The sequence below is a fragment of the Aedes albopictus genome, chromosome 2 (genome assembly GCF_035046485.1).
Source record: "Aedes albopictus strain Foshan chromosome 2, AalbF5, whole genome shotgun sequence".
NCBI classification, from domain to species: Eukaryota; Metazoa; Arthropoda; class Insecta; order Diptera; family Culicidae; genus Aedes; species Aedes albopictus.
Genome location: NC_085137.1, coordinates 351,567,497 through 351,590,102, shown reverse-complemented (window position 1 = coordinate 351,590,102; position 22,606 = coordinate 351,567,497). Strand labels below are relative to the sequence as shown.

Below are 22,606 nucleotides of genomic sequence, written 5' to 3'. Positions count from 1 at the left end.
ATCAAAAATGAATATATTTCAGTCCTGGACTATTGAATATATCATGTTCAATTCAAACTACACAATATCAAACCCCATTGAAGCAACAGAAGTTTTATTTTCTTAATATAACATAATCACAATGCATTTAGTAAATGTACACACTGTAAAAAAAAAAAACAAATCACTGCGCAGCTGTAATGCCTCAAAGTTTGGTCCGCATTGGTTAGCAAGATCCCCGATGAGCCAGATTTTGTCGAAGTGGATTCACGTTGATTGTAACCACTTTGCAGAGCGTAAAAGATGATGGCCGTAGTGAAAGAATGAATGCGTAAGAGTTGATGATAAATTTGGTGATATAACTCGTCGGATTGTTGAAGTTGACGGAGTAGATTCAACACGCCAAAATTTCTTTACGGTGGAAAACTAGCTAGTCACAAATCATCTCGGGCATCACCAAGCTCACATTATGGCCTGCTTGACTCCAGCTAATCATCAGTAAACGTTTAATCTTAACCCCTTGTGTCCAAGATCGACTGTCTATTTCACAAAAAAAAAAACTGAAAATGCACTCGGAATCTGCAACACAACGAAGAGTATAATGCTAACTTACTGCAATGTTTACTTTTTTGACAGATGCTCATTTTAACATGACCTTTGCTTAACTAAGCTGTAGTTTAGTTATTTGAGCAGTTCTATGATCACAAAACATAATTACAGCTATACAATACGTTTGTTGAAAATATGTTATTTAAACGTATTATAATCGTAGGTATAGCTCCTTCCAAAAACTTATTGTAAGGTTGTTCTACGGATGGATTATAAGTGTAATTTGAACTTCCTTCTAAAATGAAGCGCTGAGTCTGTTGACATGGAGTTTAGAAAAATCATCCGGATTACAGTATGTGGCAAAACTATGTATACAAATAAAAATAAGCGACAAGGTAATGTTTTTATTTCCGTCTATTTGTCTCAAATTCTGAAGCAAACTTTTTTTTCAGTTAAGAATGCTCTAATGCAACATGAGTCAATAGTTGAAATAAATCTCAGGCTTAAAAAATATAAATTTTCAATATCGATACTTGTTTACATTTTCTGTACGGCACTGTAGAAATCGTTTGATGTCTGCCATATTGTTTCTTCGAGTGGATTCAAGAAGTGGATGCAAAAAGAATCCATTTTGGTTGAATTACGTTATGATTGCTAACTGAAATCAGCAGCGCTTAAAATATGGATGAGCAAAATGAGAAATTTCACCATGAATCTGGAAGCGCATGCAAAATAGCGCTATTATTAGTGAGAATGATCCATTTTCCAAAAAAAAATCCGAATAGTTATAATCATTGACTCAATAATATTTCCATGTTGCATGTTTAAGTAGCCAACGAGGCCAAAGTTGTGTTTATAAATAAAATGTTTTCTGTTTCTTTTTTGTTTTGCGTCATTAAATATATGCTCCTTGTACAATTGAGTATATTTTGTATTATAATTGCTTTTTATCAGTCATAAGACTTTCAAAAAGCTATGTTCCAACCAATACAAATGGAATGTAATATAAAAGTATTCTACAAGTTATATCACTGATAATGTATATTATTCGGACTAGAAAATGTAATTTCATTATATATGTTTTTTCCAAGTGATATTATCGAAAAATATTTTAATGTAAAATAGACAGTTAAATGGTTTGTAGTTTGACCCCAATTTTAAGTACTATAAGTGTATTAGGATACATCTTGAATAACATTTAAGATGTTTTATAAGCCGCCATTTTTTGCGCTGTTTTGACTTTATAAGTGTTCAAAAATGAGTAAATAATTCAAGAAAAATACAGCACACTTGGTATGAAAGGTTAAATTTAAACTGTTATATAACATGTTGTGTTACTTGGGTGAAATTAATGTAATCGAAAGGACAGTTAGAATATACCCAGACAACCAATTTGCACGTATAATGAAGGTTATTTTCATGTTATACGTAGTTTTATGCGTTAAAGTTACATCGCATAAGATGCAGCAAAAGTGCCTTATGCGTACAAAAGTGGAGGCGCTATACGTGCATTGACGGAATAATAATAACGCTATATGACTTGAAGCGATATCTTATGTGATGCACCGTGTGCACTATTGCGACGCAATTTAGCATCTTATGCGATTTAATAATATTAAAAAAAAACAATTCTGCCAGCTCGATATCGAACTAATGACCTCTGGATTGTCGAGCCACACTTCACACACAACACCAAACGCTACTTATGAAACAAGCTGATTAATTATCATCAGTGAAGAGAATTATCAGACAAAAGAAGCACAAAACAAGCAACAAAGAAGGCGCGACGATTACTCTTTATCCCTACTGGTAACAGATAATGGCATGATCTCGAAATTTTTTGTTACAGACAAAACGGAAGCTGAAATTGTTGCGTACTTTTCAACTCGTGAATAATCAATTATTACAAACCCTAAGTCGAAACTGTTTGATGATAGATCTTCAGCAGAGTTTACCTACTCGAAGTTACCGTTCGAAAATCGCAATGCAAGGCTTAAAAATCCCTAAACTCGTGGTGTGCGATGTTTATCCTATTATTTTCAAGTTGGGACAATCTTATGTCGCATAGGGTGGATTGTCGCAACAAATACAGGTTGCGACATTGTCATTATTGTTGCGCGATGGTTGCATTTTGATTCACTGATTATCATGATATTCTAACTCACCTCAGTGTTTGTTGGAATGCACTAGGTTCACTTGCGCTGTTCATGTTTGGCAGGCTAAAAACGATTTCCCGTACAGTTTTCACTGCCCCTCTCTGGCTAGCACCTCCCATTGTTGATTATCAAGCCAACAAAACAAATAATGATGACTTTTCACCCATAATTATGGCTGTTCAGTGTTCACTTTCTTGTAGCTTTTTGGCACTGCATCCACAGTGCAACAGAAACTCTTTAATTGTTATCACATATCAAATCGCGTAATGCCAACATAAACGCTTCTAGCTTATGCGAGTTTGTTTGCACACTTCAACGAGTTTATTTGTACTTTTATGCGATTTCATCCATACACCAACGCGAGGTAAACTGACACAACAAGAAAAGTACCAAACGAAGTCGTATAATCATCGCAGTACGCAATTATGCGAATTCATTTGACACTTTGCGAGTTCGATCGCACGCTTTTGCGAGTAAGTAAAGTTCATCGCAATAAAACATCAGAATATATTCTACTACTATGTGCTCATACCTTATAAAAGTTTAGTTGTATTCTTATATGACTTTACGTAATACATCGTAATAAGTTCAAAAAATAACATCATATGCGATTAAATTTGTCAGCCCTACATATATGCGATAGTGACTTAAAACAGTACTTTATACGATGTACAACGTGGTTTCTTATGCGACTTCTGGTTGTCAGGGTATGACCTTTTCAAATTCTAGCTTTAAATGGGGAATGAAGTACATAATAAGCATTAATCTTAATCCTAATTTGCGTCAAATATGTAGAAAATTGATTGAATGAGGCATCTTAAATAGATACATATTCGTGCTTTAAGACTACCTATTTAATCAGTTTTGAGTTTATTTGGCACATTTTAGAAAATGCTTATTTTGACCTTAAATCCCCATCAAGAGCTGAAATTATAGAAAAAAAAGTCATATATTTGACTGTTTTTTTCGATTACATTGGTTTCAGTACCCGAGCAGAAATAATAGCAACTGAATAACATATTATGGTGTTAATCCGTTTCAGTTCTGGACGCTTTCTAAGTTGATGATAAGATTTATGAAATGCTTGCAAGGACTTGGCCAGGTGTGTGGAGATGAGAGGGTTCATGTTATTGTAGATAGTAGCGAATTCTACAATAGCAATGCATATGCTCATCTTTGTGCAAGTATTCGTGCTATGCTAAAATAAAAGCAAATTTTCTCAGATATCAAAAAAAATATGAAGTGGAAAAAGTTTTTCACAAAATTTTCCACTGTTGAGAGAATTTGTAAAGAAAAGCCGGAAAAGCAATTATATCATCAACTTAGAAAGCGTCCAGAACTGAAACGGCTTCCAATAGATGATAGGATGGTGAAAATAGCGAATAAAGAAATATAGTAATACAGAATATAGTGTTCAAAAAATAATCGAAAAGATCTTACCAAATTTCATATCGTCGGACGATCGCACCCGACGGTGATTATGCGGCGATGCTCACCCCATACAAGAGGAATGCATGCTAGTAAGCACAGCACAGCAAGGCACAACACCATACTCTTCAGGGCTATGGACTCTGCATAATGTGGAGTTACAGACCACGCGGGTACGGAATTTGGACACTCTGTCAATAACAAAGGCCGCGCCTCGGGCCGCAGATTTGGAGGGATCACTGAACCGGCTTGAATACATAGCGCGCTGGCTCGGAAGGATGCGGAAGGCCTGGAAGGTCCGGAAGGATGACACGCTTGTTCGGAGTTGCATAGATTGTTACCTGAGAAAGTTTGCTTTCATTTTCATTAAAAAACTTTGATTCTACGATGCTTCGTTCTTGAGTTATAATTTTTCAAAGAAAAAGCTTATATGATACATTTGGCCATTATTCAACAAAATTGACTATAACTCAAAAAAGAAAAAAAGGCCTTTCCTAAAATTTCAGCGATTAAAGCTTATGGAATAACCTTTGCGCATTGTTTTTTCCGGCTTTTCTTTACAAATTTTCTCAACTGTGGAATTGTTTTTCTAGTTCATTTTTTTTTTTGAGTTCCGAGAAAATTGGCTTTCATTTCCTAAAAAAAAACTTTGTTTCTATGATGCTTCGTTCTTGAGCTATGATTTTTCAAATTAAGTAGTGTCAGGGGAAAACAAAGAATTTCCACCTGAGTTTTCCGGGAAAATAGGCTTTATTCGTAATGAACGTTAAAAATTTACTTTCATCGAATTTACTGAGTTCGAAGATATGAACAACAGTTTAAAACCACTGAGAATTGAAGTATAAGTAGCAGAAGTACAGCATTCGACGCTCGACGACGTTATCATTTCCACCAAACTTCATCAAATCAAACTTTTGCTGTTGTCGTCGAGTCGAAAGGAAACTCCATTGCGAAAGGCAGCAGCACCGATTTCAATGAGCGGGCAGAGTAAATGTGAATGTTTGAATTTCAGACTCAAACTCCGAATTCAAATCGAACTTGGTCTTCGATGAAATTAGTTTCCCGTGGGTAGCTGCTTGGTGGCCAGGCAAAAGTGGCTGTGTGCAAAAGCGTGCACCAATGAAGCAAAACTTTCCCGTCGTTGACGATTTATTATCTTGCCGCGGAATGGAAATTGGAAGTGGAAGTTGTGCGTATGGTTTTGCGATACTCGTTTCTGGCGAACTTTTGAGAGCGAAATGCTTCATATTGTTTGCGTTATGCAAGTTGTGCGTCTTGTTTTGGATTTGTTCCAAATTTGGTGCAAAGTAAATAGAAAATAGACTCTTGGTCATAGGCGAAGGTACGGATTTAAGCCAGGGGGTGCACTACAAACAAATATTCATCAGTTCATCCATCCATTATTCTTCGCCTCATATCGCACAGCAATGCATCAAAATTGTAGGTTTCGCCCGGTAGTTGCCTATGCTGTTGTTTGATAATTGCACTCAAGTTTTCAATGTCTAAGCTATGAGAGCTATGCATCTGCCATAACGTAGTTTATCATCAAACGGAATAATAATAACCATCAAGTGGCTTTTGTTAGGCGTCTGGTGAATCAAAATAAAAAGTATTCGGAAAATACTCACTTGTTTAAAGCGTTTTAAGGCAGTCAACATTTACATTTTTCTGTACGTTTCACTATTTTTTGCCTTTCTTGTACACCAAGGTGTACCGAAAGGCTATATGTTCACTCCAAAAATGAAATTTTGATAGACCCCCGGAGGTCCAAGTCTTATATACCAATCGACTCAGCTCGACGAGTTGAGATGATGTCTGTGTGTATGTATGTGTGTGTATGTATGTGTGTGCGTGTGTATGTGTGTATGTGTACAAAAATGTCACCTCACTTTTGGATAGTAAATATCATCCGATTTCAACGCTTTTGTTTTCAATCGACGCGGAATATTGTCCCATTGTTTCCTATTGAAAATGGTTTGAATCGGTCCAGCCGTTCCGGAGTTATGGCTATTTAGGTGTTCCGCACCGGTACCCCACACGGCGTGTGTATGGGAAAGGTTTATAACAAAAAAATAGGCATCGTCAAATTTTTCGCTATTCAAAAATAGAGGCTTTCAGCTTTCATTTGCACGGTCCCTCAAAAAAATCCACCGAGGGATCTCGAACAACTTTTTCAGAATACTGTTTTTCCCCATACAAAATAAACGGTTCCAAATTAATCCCTATTTCTACTTAACAAACATACCCAATTTTGGTATGAAAAAGTTCCCCCGATGGAATATTTCAATGTTGGGCTTGAATGAAAGCTAGAAGCGTCAACTTTCACGTAACGTAAAAATTAGCGATGCTTATTTTTTGTAATAAATTTCTTCTACCAGACACACCGTGCCCAGGAAGGGGCCAGATATGAAATTGCATCAAACCCATGCATGCGACCCATCTAATCACGGCATTTTCGATTATCTGACGAACGGTAAGCAGGAAAATAGTCGCAGATTATATCTGAACCAGTAGTGTTCCGGAACCGGTTCTGGGTGTCCCCCCGGAAGTGGCCAAATATAAAAGTGGACCAAACCCATGCATGCGACACTTCAAATTGCAGCTTTTTGTATTAACCTAATGATGGTACACAGGAAAATAGTCTCGGACCATTTCTAAACCGGTAGCATACCGGAACTGGTTCCAGGTGTCCCACTGTAAGTGGCCAAATGTAAAAGTGAAACAAACCCATGCATACGACACATCAAATCACCGCTTTTTATGTAACCTGATGAATGGTTAACAGGAAAATAGTCTCAGACCATATCTGATCCGGTAGTGTTCCGGAACTGGTTCCGGGTATCCCGCCGGAAGTGTCCAAATTTAAAAGTGAACCAAACCCATACATGCGACACATCAAATCGCCGCTTTTTCTATAACCTGAGGAACGGTAAGCAGGAAAATAGTCTCAGATTATATCTAAACCGGTGGCATCCCGGAACCGGTTCCTGGTGTCCCGCCCGAAGTGGCCTAATTCATACATGCGACACATCAAATCATGGCCTTTTCGATAACTTGTACGATCAGCAAGAAAATAAGCTATGCCCACATTAGAAACTACTGATAGTGTTCCGGAATCGATTTGAGGTATCTCGCTGAAAGTAGCCGAATGTAAAAGAGAACCAAAAAAATATTCGCGACACATCAAATGGCCTTTAAGGTATCCTGATGAACGGTTACCAAGAAAAAATATCTCAGATCATGCTTGGGAAAACTAATAGTGTCCCGGAATCGGTTCCCGGTGTCCCTCTGGATGTGGTTAAATGTCGAAGGGAACCCAACTCCATGCATGCGCTTCATCAAACCGCGGTTTTTTCGATAAGCTGATGAAAGGTTTTCAAGAAAACCAGCTCAGATTACGTTAGAGACCACCAATAGTATTCCACAACCGGTTTCAGGTGTCCCGCCGGAATTGGTCAAATGTAAAAATGAACCATGTAAATTTTCCGGAACCGGTTAAGGGTGTCCCACTGGAAGTGGACATACATAAAAGTGAATCAAACCCATGCTTGCGGTACATCAAATCGCTTTTTTGTCAGTAACCTGATGCATGGATGATAAGAAAATAGGCACAGTCCACAGAAGTTACTACCGGTAGTGTTTTTAGTTCCGGGTAACCTGATTAACAGTTTTCATAAACTCAGATCACATTTGAATATACCGGTAGTGTTACGGAATCATTTCCGGGGGTCTCGTAAGCAATACAAAATATACCGTAAACCGGGGTCAAATTGATCAGCGGGGCGAAATTGATCATTTGGGTACTACATTATAATTACATACCAGCAACTTCTAAGCGTCGCAATGATCTCAAACTTCTTACCTCATCTAGTGCATAGATGTCTAGAGATGAGTTTAGACTTTTATTTGTTTAGAAAAAAGTTAGTTTTGCCTTATTTTTTTAGGAACTGGAATGTATATTTCATTTAGCTGAAATCATTGCTTCTAAACAATCGATTGCCACTAGGACTTCCCGTAAATTTTATGTTTTAACATTTTTGTGGAGCCTTGGTTGGAAAGTTATGAAGCTATTCTGAATTTGAATAAGTTAAAAAAGTTCCTTTTTGACGAAAAAGTCATTTATTGTAACAAAAAACACTTATTTTAAAGTAAATTGCCTATCTTTAGGCGTTAAAGCGGAAAGTTCAAAATTTAATTTTGCGTTTTATGTGTCAAATTCACTAGTTGTAAGAGTTTTGACGCGTTATTCGGGTTATGAAGAGCAAAATTAAGTGGATAAGGATTTTTATCTTTTTAACCGATGCTTAATTGTATACTGATCAATTTCGCCCTTTTTTTTCCTCAATTTTTTGATTTTTGAATTAATTTAACAAAACTTTTAAACTTGTTGAACAAAATTCTGTCACATGGTTTCATAGAGATCCACTGGGTACTGATTTTACAGAAATTCTTCATGCAATATTTGAATTGTCACTCATGTTATTCGCAAAAGTTGTTTTAAAGTGATCAATTTGACCCCGGATTACGGTACTCAGATTACATAAGAGGCTACCGGTGGTGTTGCAGAAGCAGCGTTGGGTGCTTTAGCGAAATTACGAAAGTGAACTAAATGAATGCAAGCGATAGATATGTGTAAGAGAACCAAAAACCTAAAAAAACTAAAGCGATCTCATCAAATCACACCATTCTAGATTCCTGAGACGTAAATTTACAGTAGGATGGATCAACGTTGTATGGAAAAATTAAAATTTAAGCGCATCAGCCCGGAACATTCTTTTAAATCTTTATTTGCGTCTAAAATTGCTACGCAAAATTTTGATGCGGCTGGAGGGCGAGCTCTGTAATGTGGTTGATATTTGAATGTGATACAGCATTGGCAATTCAAATTACTACATTACAAATTCTACATGAATTTTGCAACCAATTATAATAAAATATAGCATAAAATGTGCAGATAAAACTTTGTCAAAGTGTTCTGTGGAAAAAGTTTAATCCTGGCTAGTAATTGTCATCTTGGTATGAATCAGCCTCCAGTGAAGGTGGTCAAGCAGTCAACTGAAAGGACTGATACTTTCAGCTCTGCCCATACGTTGAATATAACGTCGGAATAAGTGCCCCAATTCGATGATGACCTTGGTAAAATTCTTGATATTCAGAAATTCAGAAATTCGTAGGTGGTACAGTCCCAGATCGCTGTTATGAGCATTTCCCCCTTCTCGTCCATTACCAAAGCACAGAGATTTGGGGCTGATCACTGACTCTAAGGCAAGATTGATTGCGTCGACGGAAAGATCATGAGTACATATGGAGCGGACCTGGTGTGATGGTTAGAACACTTGACTATCACTCCGAGGACCTGGGATCGAATCCCACTCCCGACAAACTCGCCAAATGTGAGTTCTTCCTTCGGAAGGGAAGTAAAGCGTGGGTCCCGAGATGAACTAGCCTAGGGCTAAAAATCTCGTTAATACAGATAAAAAAAAAATGAGTACATATTCGACGAGAAAGGCACTATCACCACTAGGTGGATAAATCTGGTTTTTTTTTTTTTTCAAAATGATCGACGGGCTTGGAGGTCTAGTGGCTCAGAATTAGAATTCGGACGCATGGCATACTTTCTAGGGACGCTCTCAATGATCACAATCTTCATTCTTTTACAGCAGTATGATTCTACACTAGTCCTCTTTTGAAGGTGAAAATTTCATCGATTTTCTTACAACGTGTGAAAAGTTACTTCAGATTGAATAAAGGAGAAGGAAAAAAAAATCTTGCACAAACACGTTGAAAATTTAGAGTGGTCAGGTACGACAGTCGCAAAAAATGTTAATATCTCCAAAACCACGTTTTGTGCATAGATTTTGTTAATCTTGGCATAAGGAAGTGTTCCCAGAAGATTAAAACTTGGGGTCATTGATTAGTCTGCTTGGAATTCGAAGATTTGGTAAAAAGTTCGAACTCTGGGCATCGTTTTTTGAAAACAAGATGTTGAGAACAAACTTATACAATGATGACAGCCTGAAGAGCCGCGTGCTGCTTTTCAAAAACACACACAAGGGATCTATATAGGTTTTACCCATTTTGATGATCTTTCACGGCAGCTGGAGCCGATCAGTGGTATCGTGACAGAGGGGTAGTGTTTATCAACGAAAAAACACTCAAATTTCGCGTTTCCTCGATTCACTAAATTGTCCCTCATTTCGCAATTAGAAAAATGTTTGGAAATTTTCCTTCGGAATCCTGATCAGACTGGTAGAGGCACTCAGGAAATTGCATAGACGACCTGATTGTTGGACTAACATGCCGAAGGGGTTGATGCTTAAATTTACCACCGTTTTGCAGATTTTTAAGGATGTTAACACGGAAAAAGTGAGAAAATGTATTTAAAATAAAAATAAATAATTTCAATGTAATTTTTCCATGAAACTACAATAAACAATCTTTGTTTTCAGGACTTCATGTTTTATGTATGTTATTCCATCTCTGAGATATACGTGATTTTGTCCGTCCGGATTCTAAATGGACAATGCCTTACAGCTTCTGATTCGTATGAAGAGGGTCCGGGGTTCAATCCCTGGTCTGCCCTTTCCTCCAATTTTGTATCCTTCTATCTACTTTTTCTCTCTCTCTCTCTCTCTTCTCTAAGTCATGAATGTTCATAGTTCTAGCAATTGGAACCTGAAACGAATTGAAAAAGTCGTTTGCCTACCTTCTAACATCCACAGCACAGTGTATATAACGCCTACAAGTTATGAAACCCAAAGCAAACTGTGCCGCTTGACCTTCATAGTAATAACCAGTCTATCACCGTACGAACACTTTAAATATCCCCTATCCATGGATCGTATCACCGACCCAACGGTGACTTACAGATCTCCTATCTTTCCCGTCTAACAAATACCCCAGTCCGTGCAGATTGTGGGGACGCAGAGTGCTCTCGGTTTCTAGTAGTAACACTAACAACCATCACACTTTGACATTCCTTTCCCTTCTCAGTTATTAATCAAAAATGTATAAGCTGCTTAAATTACACTTTGAAAACATGTAGACTGTCCCAGCCCTTATTCATCTGGATCTCAGAGCAGTTGGTACCAGCTTGTATCAATCACGGAGAAGTAGAGTAATTTGCCAATTGTTGAACGGTTGGTACTGGCATTTTGGTTTTCGTTTGTTTTTCCGTGCATAATTCCACTAAATTAGAAAAATGCCCACTTTGTCCAGTGAATGTCTAGATCTACTTATTCCTTATACTGCCCATTGAATTTGTATTCCCTTAACCCTAAAAGGGATACCTGGGGTCCATTGGACCCCAGGCGCATTTCAGAGCTCGTCTTTGATGGAACACACTCAGCGAGGTGACGAAACTGAGGCCATGAAGGTATCCCTTTTAGGGTTAAATTCCATTTTCTAAGAGAAAACATTACATTTGTATGGGAAGTCCGTAACCCAAATGTTGGACGTTTCCTCAAGCTAGCTCATCCTAATGTTGGACGATTCTCGCTAATTGTTGAACGGTTCAAGATTTTCTCGTAATTGATGACGTGTAACCCGACATAAACCTATCATTCACTTGTTTTTATTTTGGGCACCAAACCCAACATAGACCCAACAGTTATCCGATGTGGTTCCAACAGTGGTCCAACATTTGGTAAAATTTGACCCGACTTTGACCTGACATCCGATATTTTTTCACCCTGGCGGATTTTTTTCTGGGTTTTTCGTGTTTTGTGCCCAGCTAGTCCCAGCTAGTGACAATTCATTTAACAGACAAGGGATCGCTCATTTAAAGAGAGTTCTAGTGGACTGAAATCGTTTTAAACATGACTAGATACAAAAATGGCTGAAAAGATTTGGTTAGAAGCGAAAACGATAGAAGAAAAGTACATCTTTAAAAGCCCCTGAAACACTCCTGGAAACCCATGGGACCCACTCAACCCCCAAGAACACTCATGGAACGACCCTGAAATCACTTGAAAACCGGTGGGTTGATCCTGAACCTCCTGGAACGCCTTGAAATACTCCTGGGACCCCTTAACACTCTGATTCCCTCTTGAACACCTATGAAACGCCCTTGAAACCCATTGAAAACCACTGGAACCTTCCTGAAGCCCGCTGGAAAACCCCTGGAACATCCCTGGAACGCCCTTGAAACCCCATGAACTTCACGGTTAGGTAAAGTGAAAAAAAAATCTGGCAGTGATGCCATCATCCTAGGTTATGTCAGTGTTCAACAATTGGATCATAGATGCATAATGATAGTGTGATAAGATAAATATTTTTTTCAAATTAATTTACAATGAAAATATGATTTTAAACAATGTTAAACTGTTAAGAACATCCTTCCAACTTTTGTAACTATGGTGTGCCTTTGATATTTGTGGTCGATTTGCAAAGCTTATTTCGTAACAGCGATTTCTTAAAATTAATCTTAAAAATTGTGCAGTTTTTGTGTCACCAGCAGTACACAATTTTCAATCAATATTTTTGACGTAAAATGTATATAATTTTGTAACTTAATTGGAGCAATATCGTGACACACATGTATTGTATATGCACCTACATCATACGTTTACGTTGAGCAAAAATTACTTAAGTAAGATTTATAATAAAATATTCAGAAACTGTTCAACATTTGGGTAGTGTTCAACAATTAGCGAATTACCCTAATCAATGACATGTAAAGTCAGATTTTATTGTTGATCGATTGTTTTACTTATATTTATCAAAATGTTAATAATTTTCTGGTAAAACTATATGGTCCATAGAAATTAAGAAAATTTTATGTGTTTATTGTAAAGAGTACAAGAGAGGAGGGGGTTCTAAAATGACCGAAAATGAGTCTACGTATTTTATGGACGGCATCAAAGCTCTCTTATTTATGTGCTCATACAGGTTTTATTACGATCGATTAAGATTTAATAAGAGACACGAACAGCCAGAGACTGTTCACTACACAACTAAACACTACACAAGGTACACATTAGGCCGTCCCTATTTTTGCAAAAGTTGGAAATGTTAAAAGTTCAATATTGCAAGAAGATCGTTTTAGCTAAAAAAAACCATCATACCAAAATTTGAAATCCGTATCTCAAGGCTAAGTGGTCCCCACGGTTCTCAAAAATTGTATGGGGTCAAAAAAATCATGAAATTTTTTCGACGAAAAAGATACCATATCCTACTAGAATCGGTGATTTTAAGACCCTAAAGGGCCAAAAATGTGCTCAGAATTGCGATATCTCTTTTCGTTTTTAACCTTTCAGCAAGCGCGCCATCAAGCAACCGAAACTGCACCGTGCTCGCGTTGTGTACAACGTGCGAGGTTTTTTGGTAGTGTTGTACATTTTACAACAGCGCGCGCGCTGAAGGGTTAAGTTATCGGACAAAATATGTCAGGTTTCCTCAGAGATATCGAAAAATGGTCAAAATCTTCATTTTTAGGTAGTTTTTCGTCAATAACTCAGAAACAAAAAGATATATCGCAACTCTGAACACATTTTTGGCCCTTCAGAGTCTTGAAATCACTGATTCTAGTAGGATATGGAATTTTTTTTTGTCGAAAAAATTTCATGATTTTTTTGACCCCATACAATTTTTGAGAACGTTAGGCCCCGTGGGGGACCACTTAGCCTTGAGATACGGATTTCAAATTTTGGTATGATGGTTTTATAGCTAAAACGATCGTTTTGCAATATTGAACTTTAAACATTTCCAACTTTTGCAAAAATAGGGACGTCCTAGTACACATGGTGCATGACCCAGTGGATACGGAGTAGAAATTGATACTACACAATGCAATAAATTAAACATTCGAAAATGTAAAATCGATAAATCTGATTAAATTAACCTAAATTAAAGTGAAATAGGGTACCGAGCCACTTAAGCAGTAGCTGGTATTTTAGACACTTTTCGCTACAACTCAGCCAGTTCCCAACCAATGGACTTGAAATTGTGTTCACGGCTAGATACTATCTCACCGCGTTCCAAAAATTGTGTCAATTGGTCCAAAATTGACTGAGTTATAGCAGAAAAGTGCTCAAAATAGAAGCCCAACCGAGATGGTTCCACATCCCTAAATGAATCAGTTCAAGATCTTTATATATTGGTTTTGTTTAGTTATTAGTTTTATTGATTCGGTAATTCTTTTGCGAGCTTCTCTGGTAATTCTTTTGGGAACTTCCTCGATTTTACTCTATAGTATGCGACAGGAAAAAATGTGAAGGTGCTTTACAACTTCAAACCTTATTTTCGTCCATTTGACGTTAACTAATCTATGTTTCAACATTCCATGATCACTAACAGGTTAATTTTCTGAGAAGTGAAATTTTGTCCCAACTCATCGAAACTCAACAACAGTCATATAACAACAGAATGACATTGCGTCGTCGCAAGACACAAGCCAAGCCAACCCGCATAGTTATTTAAAACTTTTCCCGTTTTGGTCACTAACCTCTACAAGACGAAGCCTGAAGTTTAATAAAATCAGAATTCTGAAAAGTACACAGGTTGTTAAATTTAATATCTGATAAAACAAAAAAAAATCTCTATAACATCATCATATAGGGTGACGAAGGGTATTATCGGCAGGTTTGTTCTCTTCGTCATGGGGGTTTTTATGGGCCGAATTGCCTGAAATTTGAGCATGTAACTCAGCATGACAAGGATTTGAAGCCAACTCTGAGAACAACACGTTTCAAAAAACCCCCCATGACGACACAAAGCTGTCGAAAATACGTAAGTTCCCCTATATGTATGTGCTTATTTCATCTAGAATGTGAAAATACATGGCTCTTCTTCTTCTTTTTTCTGGTCAACTAGCACCGTTTGGCGCCAGTTGTGTTTACGTCGGCTAAGTCTTAAATTCCGACGCCCCAGGAAGACAGCCACCACACCTGAGGACCCTACATATCGAACACATCAACACATGACATGGGCCGGGACCTACGGCTTTACTTCCTATCCGAGGGAAGGCGTGATCACGGATTTTATGTCTCAGAAAATCCCACCGGCGTCGACGGAAATTGAACCCCGACCGACTGGGGTGAGAGGCAACCACGCTTACCACTACACCACCGATGCCGACAATACATGGCTCTGGATCAGTATGGCCTGTGTTTTCATTGAATTAAAGCTATTTTTTTACAACATAGTTTCATTATTTTGTGTTATGACCAGGGTACGAAAAACGGATCACGCCGAAAAACAAACGCTTTGTCCTAAGCGGTGCATGTTGGTAACAAAGGCGCCCCGCAACAAACGCATGTCAGGCGATGAGAGCAATAAAACAAACATCGCTTGCCATGCGTGTGTTGATATTTCGGCTTTTTTGCTGAAACTGTCGACCCACATTATCGAATTCATAGGCATTTGGACGAAATAAGACTCTTGCAAACCTCAGAGTTGAGTTTCAGTTGTAAAATAATGCGAAAATCATGATGTGAATAGAACGAGACAAATATTCCTACCGTTTTTGTTGTGAACAAACTCGGAAGCGATTTTGTCATTATCTGCTAACGAAAAAACAAAGCGTTGTTGCCGTGCCAACTTTGTTGCCTACTTTTCGCTTGCGGTGGCATATTCTGCGTACACTGGTTATGACCATTGAGCGCGCAGTTTATTGATATCCATTTATCACATGGTAAAAATCAAATATATTCATTTTTGTTTTCTATGGTCATGAAAAAAATAGTCAAATATTTCCCATATTTAGCGTGGAATTTTGCATTTTTTCCTGCCACACCCTGAAGGAACGCCATCGGTCATGCCTTCGGAAATTGTTTCGGCAATTTCTGTAGAGATTCCTTCTGCGTTTCTTTCGTCAATTTTAATGGCAATCCCTTCAAAAATCTCTATTTAGAGATTTCCCAAGAAAATTCTTAAAGCAGCCTTTTTTAGAAATTTCTAAGCAATTCTTTTCGGAACTCCTATTGTAATTTCGTCGGTGTTTTCTGTTTTCAATCTTTTTTTTATGAATTTTAATCTCAAATCAGTTCTTCAAACCGATAATGTTTGTTTGAAAATTTTTTTTGTCTGTATTAACGAGATTTTAACCCTAGGCTAGTTCATCTCGGGACCCACGCTTTACTTCCCTTCCGAAGAAAGAACCCACATTTTGTGAGTATGTCGGGAAACGGGATTCGATCCCAGTTCCTCGGAATGATAGTATTGTACTCTAACACAGTGGTGCTCAGGCTGGAGGATACCGCGGGCTAAATTTGCAATTCGGGATCGACCTGCGGGCCGCATAAAACATCGATGCACAAAAATAACAAAAAGAACAATTCTAAAGCATATTTATTAAAAATCTGAACTGTTCAGAACTTGTGTAAGGGTCAAACTTTATAATCTATTGCCCTTTGTGGAGTTCAATTTAGATTGGTTGAGAAAAACGTTTGAGCTTCAAATTGAAATTCAAACAAACAATTTAGAAGTTGCCTTGAAGCGAAGACTACTTTATCAAGAAGACATGCAACTCTGTTATTTTCCCATACTAACGGCAAGCGTCACCGCCGGCACCGCCGCCTGGTGAGCTAAGGTGGTACCTTTGTGTAAAAGTGTAAGAGTGTATTGATGCGAGTATGAAAATGTACACACACTATCATGAATAGTGCCACCTTCATCCGGGGAGGCGCTGCTAGCAGTGACTCCCGATTTTCAGCAGTGCTGCAAGTTTTCTTGATAATGTGGTTTTCGCTTGAAGCCACTCCAAGAACTTGTCAAGCAGCTTTTACAAGAATTTCTTTTGAATCGCTCCAAAAAGGTTTGCTAAATTTTCTCCTGAAATTTCTTGTGGAGTTGCTCTAGAAGGTTTTCGAGAAAAATCTTGAAGTTTCTTTTAGTTTTTCTAGAAGTCTCTTGGAACACCTCCAAGAACTCCTCGTAGATTGGCCTTTGGAACTGCCCTGAAGTTACTTCAGGAATTCCTCATTAATCGTTTCCAAGAATTTCTCTGAGAATAGCTTCCGGATTTTTCCGAAAATTTTCCTGGAGTTTCTTGAAGATTTTAGTAAATTCTTTCCATAAGTCTCTTCTAAAGTTGATGAAATATTTCATCATTAAATTTCTTCAAAAATTAGATTTTTAACAATTGTTTCCGGAAGTTTCTTCAACATTATCTTCTAAAGTTTCAACATAAGTTGCTTCAAATTTATTGTTCAAATTTTCCTCAGGCGTTCTAGGCATTATTTGTGTCTTGATGCAGTTGGTCCTGGAATCTTGTTTGTAGTTACTCCTGAACAGTGCTGAAAAATTCATTTCGTCATATCTAAATTCAATCACCTTCAGCTCATTTTAGAAGCTGAACCTGAGAATATGGTATATGAAAAACTTGTGCGGCTAGACCAGTTCTGCAAGAAAGTCACGAAAAAACCGCTATTTTTCGAATATTTAATGTAAATGTCACGGACTACCTTCGAAAAATGCCAAATGATATTCACCGTGAATATCATTTGCATTTTTCGAAGGTAGTCCGTGACATTTACTCTAAATATTCGAAAAATAGCGGTTTTTCCGTGACTTTCTTGCAGAACTGGTCTAGCCGCACAAGTTTTTCATATACCATATTCTCAGGTTCAGCTTCTAAAATAAGCTGTAGGTGATTGAATTTAGATATGACGAAATGAATTTTTCAGCACTGCTCCTGAAAATGCTCTTTTTGTTGCTCGAGGAATTTATTCTAAAGTTGTTTAAGAAATTTCTGTTAGTGTGGCACCAGAACATTTTTCTAGGAGATGCTCCTATAATTTCCATGCAGTATCGCCACAACTTTCTCATTGAGTTTCTTCAGGTTTATTTTCTCCAGGATGATTTGAGTTTCTCCATATATTCGCTTAGAGTTGCTTAAAATTTTTCTCCAATAATGTTTCCTGGAGTTTCTCCAAGAATGTATCCAAAAGTTTCTCCAAAAGGGCACAGGAGACGCTTTATGAATCTCGCCTGAGATTTTTTCTTTAAGTTCGTTCAGGAGTTTCGCTTGGACAATTCAATTGGATTCGTAAATTTTGTTTCGAAAAATATGTGAGCCTTATAATAGAAATTTAAACAAACAGTGTGAAATTAAACAATATAGGCAACCAAGTTGAGATTTGTCGAGAAATTTGTCAAAAACTTCGTGCTTTGTGTTTTTATGTTCTTCGGAAAGGCGAAATGTGAAATATTTGCTCAGCGTCAAAAACTGCAACTAATTTTTAAATGATTCAAGATTACATTTTTCACAAACTTTCATTTGATTCGTACCACTTATAAGTAACTATACGCTGGCTTAGTGACTTAGCTGAAATGCCGTAATATTTCGGAGTTGCGATTGCGAATCTTACCAGAACGGATTGTTCTTTTTGTTTATTTATCATTCAATTTGTGTGCAACACTGTGAAAATTGATCAGCAAATTTTTGTTGTTTGATTTCATAATAAATTTAACGAGTTATTTCAAATAATCGCTCAAAAATTTCGATTCGTCTTAAAGTAGTCCGCGGGCCGCATGTTGAGGCTTGGAGGGCCGCATGCGGCCCGCGGGCCGCAGGATGAGCACCACTGCTCTAACAGGTCCGCTCCACTGTTTTAATATTCCTTCAGCAACTGTTTTGGAATATTTCTCGGCAATACCCTTGAGAATAGATTTGATAATGCCTGAAATAATAAAGCGCATTGAAACAGCAAATACTGCAGCGATGGCTGAATGAATCCCACCAAAAATAGTTGGAGGTATCACAGCGAGAATTTTCAGAGGTAATCCTAGAGAAATTCTTGGATAGATTCCAAGAGAAATTTCTGAAGAAACTCTGCGGAGAAATGCCAAGAACCCTTAAAGAAATCCATTGATTTTTCTCCAAGGAGTCCTATACAAATACTTCTTGTAATTCCTTCAAGGTTTCTTTCAGGGTCCCTCCAAGGATTCTTCTTAAATACCCGAAGAAATTTTGCACGGATTTCTTAAGATATTTCTACAAAGATATCTTCAGAAATTCTTGCTCGGATTTCTGAAACAATTTCAGCAGAGATTTCTTCACTAATCTCTGTAAATCGTTTTTAGGAGCCCTCTGCTCTAAGTATTCCTGGAAGATTTCACTGCTCGACAAAATTTGATAAAATTTGGAGTTATGTGATGAAAAAAAAAGAACAGTGGTTTGGGACCCTAGAAGTGTCATAGTGAAAGAATTTTTGAAAAATATTTAACCGGGCCTTCACAGTTCAAAACCGAAGTTTGTATGGAGAACTTGGAGTGTTCAATTAATATGTGCATTAGAACGTGCCGTGCATATTTTTGGGCGTTTTCGGTATTTGAGTTAGTTTCGTTATTGTCTAACGCCTAAATATATGCACAGTGCATTCTAATGCATATATCAATTGAACACCCCAAGTTCTCCATACAAACTTTGGTTTTGAACTGTGAAGGCCCGGTTCAATATTTTTCAAAAATTCTTTCACTATGACACTTCTAGGGTCCCAAACCATTGTTTTTTTTTCATCCCATAACACCAAATTTTATCAAATTTTGTCGAGCAGTGAAATCTTTCAGGAATACTTAGAGCAGAGGGCTCCTAAAAACGATTTACAGAGATTTGTGAAGAAATCTCTGCTGAAATTGTTTCAGAAATCCGAGCAAGAATTTCTGAAGATATCTTTGTAGAAATATCTTAAGAAATCCGTGCAAAATTTTTCCGGGTATTTAATAAGAATCCTTGGAGGGACCCTGAAAGAAACCTTGAAGGAATTACAAGAAGTATTTGTATAGGACTCCTTGGAGAAAAATTAATGGATTTCTTTCTTTGCATCCTTGGGGGAATTCAAGAAGAAATTCTTGGAGGATCTTCAAGTGGACTCTCTGGAGGCATCCTCTGGAAGAAATTTCTTGAACACCCTTGAAGGTATTTCTTTTGCGATCCCTGCAGGAGATTTAAGAAAATCCCATCAGGCATTCCAGGAGGCATCCCTAGATAAATCTTTGGAGAAACTATCCACAAATCACTGATGGGATCCCTCCATAATTTGTGTTGGATTGCTTCAGATGTTTCTCCCAGAATTCCCATACATATCCTTCCTGTGAGTTTTCCTAGGATTCCTCCAGGATTTCTCCAAAGATTTCAATGAGTATCACTGAACAAACATTACAGCCAAAAACGTGATTTTTTTTTCACCATGCATTGAGCTCGTACACCGTTAGTTCCGTCTTGCTGAACACTTGCACATTTACCACATTTTCAATATAGACCCAATTATGTGAAATAAATAATACAGCAAATTCATCATCCCGAACATTCAACATCCAATCCCACATCCCAGAGCGAGCCTTAATTCACTAACAAACGGAATGTGTGTCACCGTCTGTTGGAGAAACAGCATCCCCCGCTATCCCCGGAAAAAGCTACTTACCGCTTTGGGTTGACACTGCACGTCTTACGTCGTCGTCGTCGTCGTCGAGTAAAAAGCCGCTCCAGGCAACAGGCGTGTTAAGCAGGAAATGTTCGCTCTTCCGTTGCGCGTTTTCCAATTTTGGTTCGTGTTCTCCCCAACAACGATTCCCTCGGTTTCGGTCGGTCTCGAGACTGTTGCCAAGGATGCCAACTTTTTGTGGAAAAGTTGACACAAAACTTGATTGCTTCTTGGTTGTTTGCTGTAGTTGTTGGATGATTTCTTTTTCTTTTTTTTTTAATTTTGCACTTAACACACTGTCACACTGCCTTCACCCACGTCCCACACTTTTCAGGAAATGTCGATGGGTGATGATCCTGGGAGGTTGCTACTGTTTCCGTTAAAAATAAATACTTTGCACTGTTTTGTCTTCTTTCCTATCCGGAGGGCTTGGAATGTTCCCAAAAACTGTACGAGTGACTTTTATTGTCCTCGTTCTTTGTTCGATCCTGGACGCGGGGGACTATTTATAGATATTTCCCACCGGTTTAGTTGTCGTCGGTTGTGAAACCTCGAATAGTGACGATTCCTTTCGAGCGGCGATAAACGAGGAGTTGACCGTTATCTTTAGCTATTTATCTCAGTTGATTCAATTTTCGCGTTTCTTCTTCGGCGTCTGCTTCTTCTGGATCTGATTGTACACTAATGGGACCTTTGGACCAATCCAATAATCACCAACTGTGGGAAAAGAGCAGAGATTCCTCGAAGGAGTATTTCAAAAGCTGAGAGCTCCAAAGGGAAAATGTTTTATCTTGACTATTAAGACACGCACGATTATACTTTGAAGCACTAAATATACTTCCAACTAGCTTATGTCACTGGCACGGATATGGCACACCAGCATCCGAGTTTAATCTTGATGGTTTCTCCTTTGTGTTGGGCTAATAAAGAGAGTCCTGTTTCCGTTTTTGGCACTAGTTACAGCACGGTAAAGACGACAACAGCGATGACGACGAAATGGAATCCAAGTGCACCCTAGAGCAAAGCTATTACAAGTTGATAAAATCTCCAACTGCTCTTGTACGAAACGAAGATTAGCACGCCGGTGTCAAGCTGGTCTCGGCAGTTGAGAACTCAAGTAGTAGCACTGGGTAACAATGTCGGATGACACGGAGACAAGATGACGATATTGTGATAACGTGTCAACGCTAATGATAAGGCGATTTAGCAAACGAAATTCAATTACCAATTCGGTTTGACTCCTGCTCTCCGATAATCTGACTACCGGAACGCCGTTGGCAACTTTCCTGTCTCCTCGACGTAGTAAACACCGTTTCCTCCTGGCGAGACGCACACAGATTACGCGCGGGTACGAAAAAACCGGTCTGGGTTGTCTGGGTTCTCCCGGGAACTGCGTGGGCTGAGTGGTAACACGAGGGACAACTAGTGTGTGTTTTGGAGAGTTGAATGGCGGAACAAGAAAATTTGTGTGTCAAAAAGCGTTTTAGCACGCGGCCGTACAGGTCAAAATTGCACAGAAGACTGACGACTGACTGTCTGTTAAGGAAATATCTCCATCCGTTCTCAACTTCGGCTACAGGATACGAACAAGGATCGTGTAACACCAATAACCCTCCTGCCAAACCCACAGCATCCCACCTCACTCGCCATCATCATCATCATCGCCATTCCTGAACTGAACGAGATCACCTGTGCACGCGCCACCATTCCACATCACCGCCACACCGCCATCATCCTTCGCATCCCGCTGGAAGCCGGTTTTCTGCCTGTTAACTTCGTTTGGCGCACACAAACACCGCCGGCTGCCCGGACTCGGATTCGGACCCAGCAGCAGCAGCAGCAGCAGCAAAGGACCACCCAACAACAGCCACCCACACGACAACCGAACCACGCCACGCTGCACAGTCAGCAACCGAAGAAGCCTCAGCTCGGAAAGCTCATTTTCCGACCGGTGCTACGACACGAACCGATACGAGTCCCCATCCGAACGGGAGCTTTCGTGCGTTGAAATGGAAAATGCCAAGCCGGGAATGCACTCTGCGGGGAAAGAACAGAGACCACTCGAATTTCACTTCTTGCCAACAACGTGTGGTGTGTCTGGTGCCGGCATGAAACACTCAGCTGAAGCGC

General features: G+C 38.6%; 1 protein-coding gene across 2 annotated transcripts in view; it reads right to left on the bottom strand.

Moving 5' to 3' along the window:
* Positions 1–22,303, bottom strand: part of LOC109419413 (poly(rC)-binding protein 3) — an 885,090-nt gene extending 862,787 nt beyond the window's left edge. For both annotated transcript variants that reach the window (XM_062852706.1, XM_029866280.2), the window contains exon 1: positions 20,477–22,303. The gene's annotated coding sequence lies outside the window, so the exon portion shown is untranslated. The remainder of the gene's footprint in view (positions 1–20,476) is intronic.
* Between the last annotated feature and the right edge of the window lie 303 nt (positions 22,304–22,606).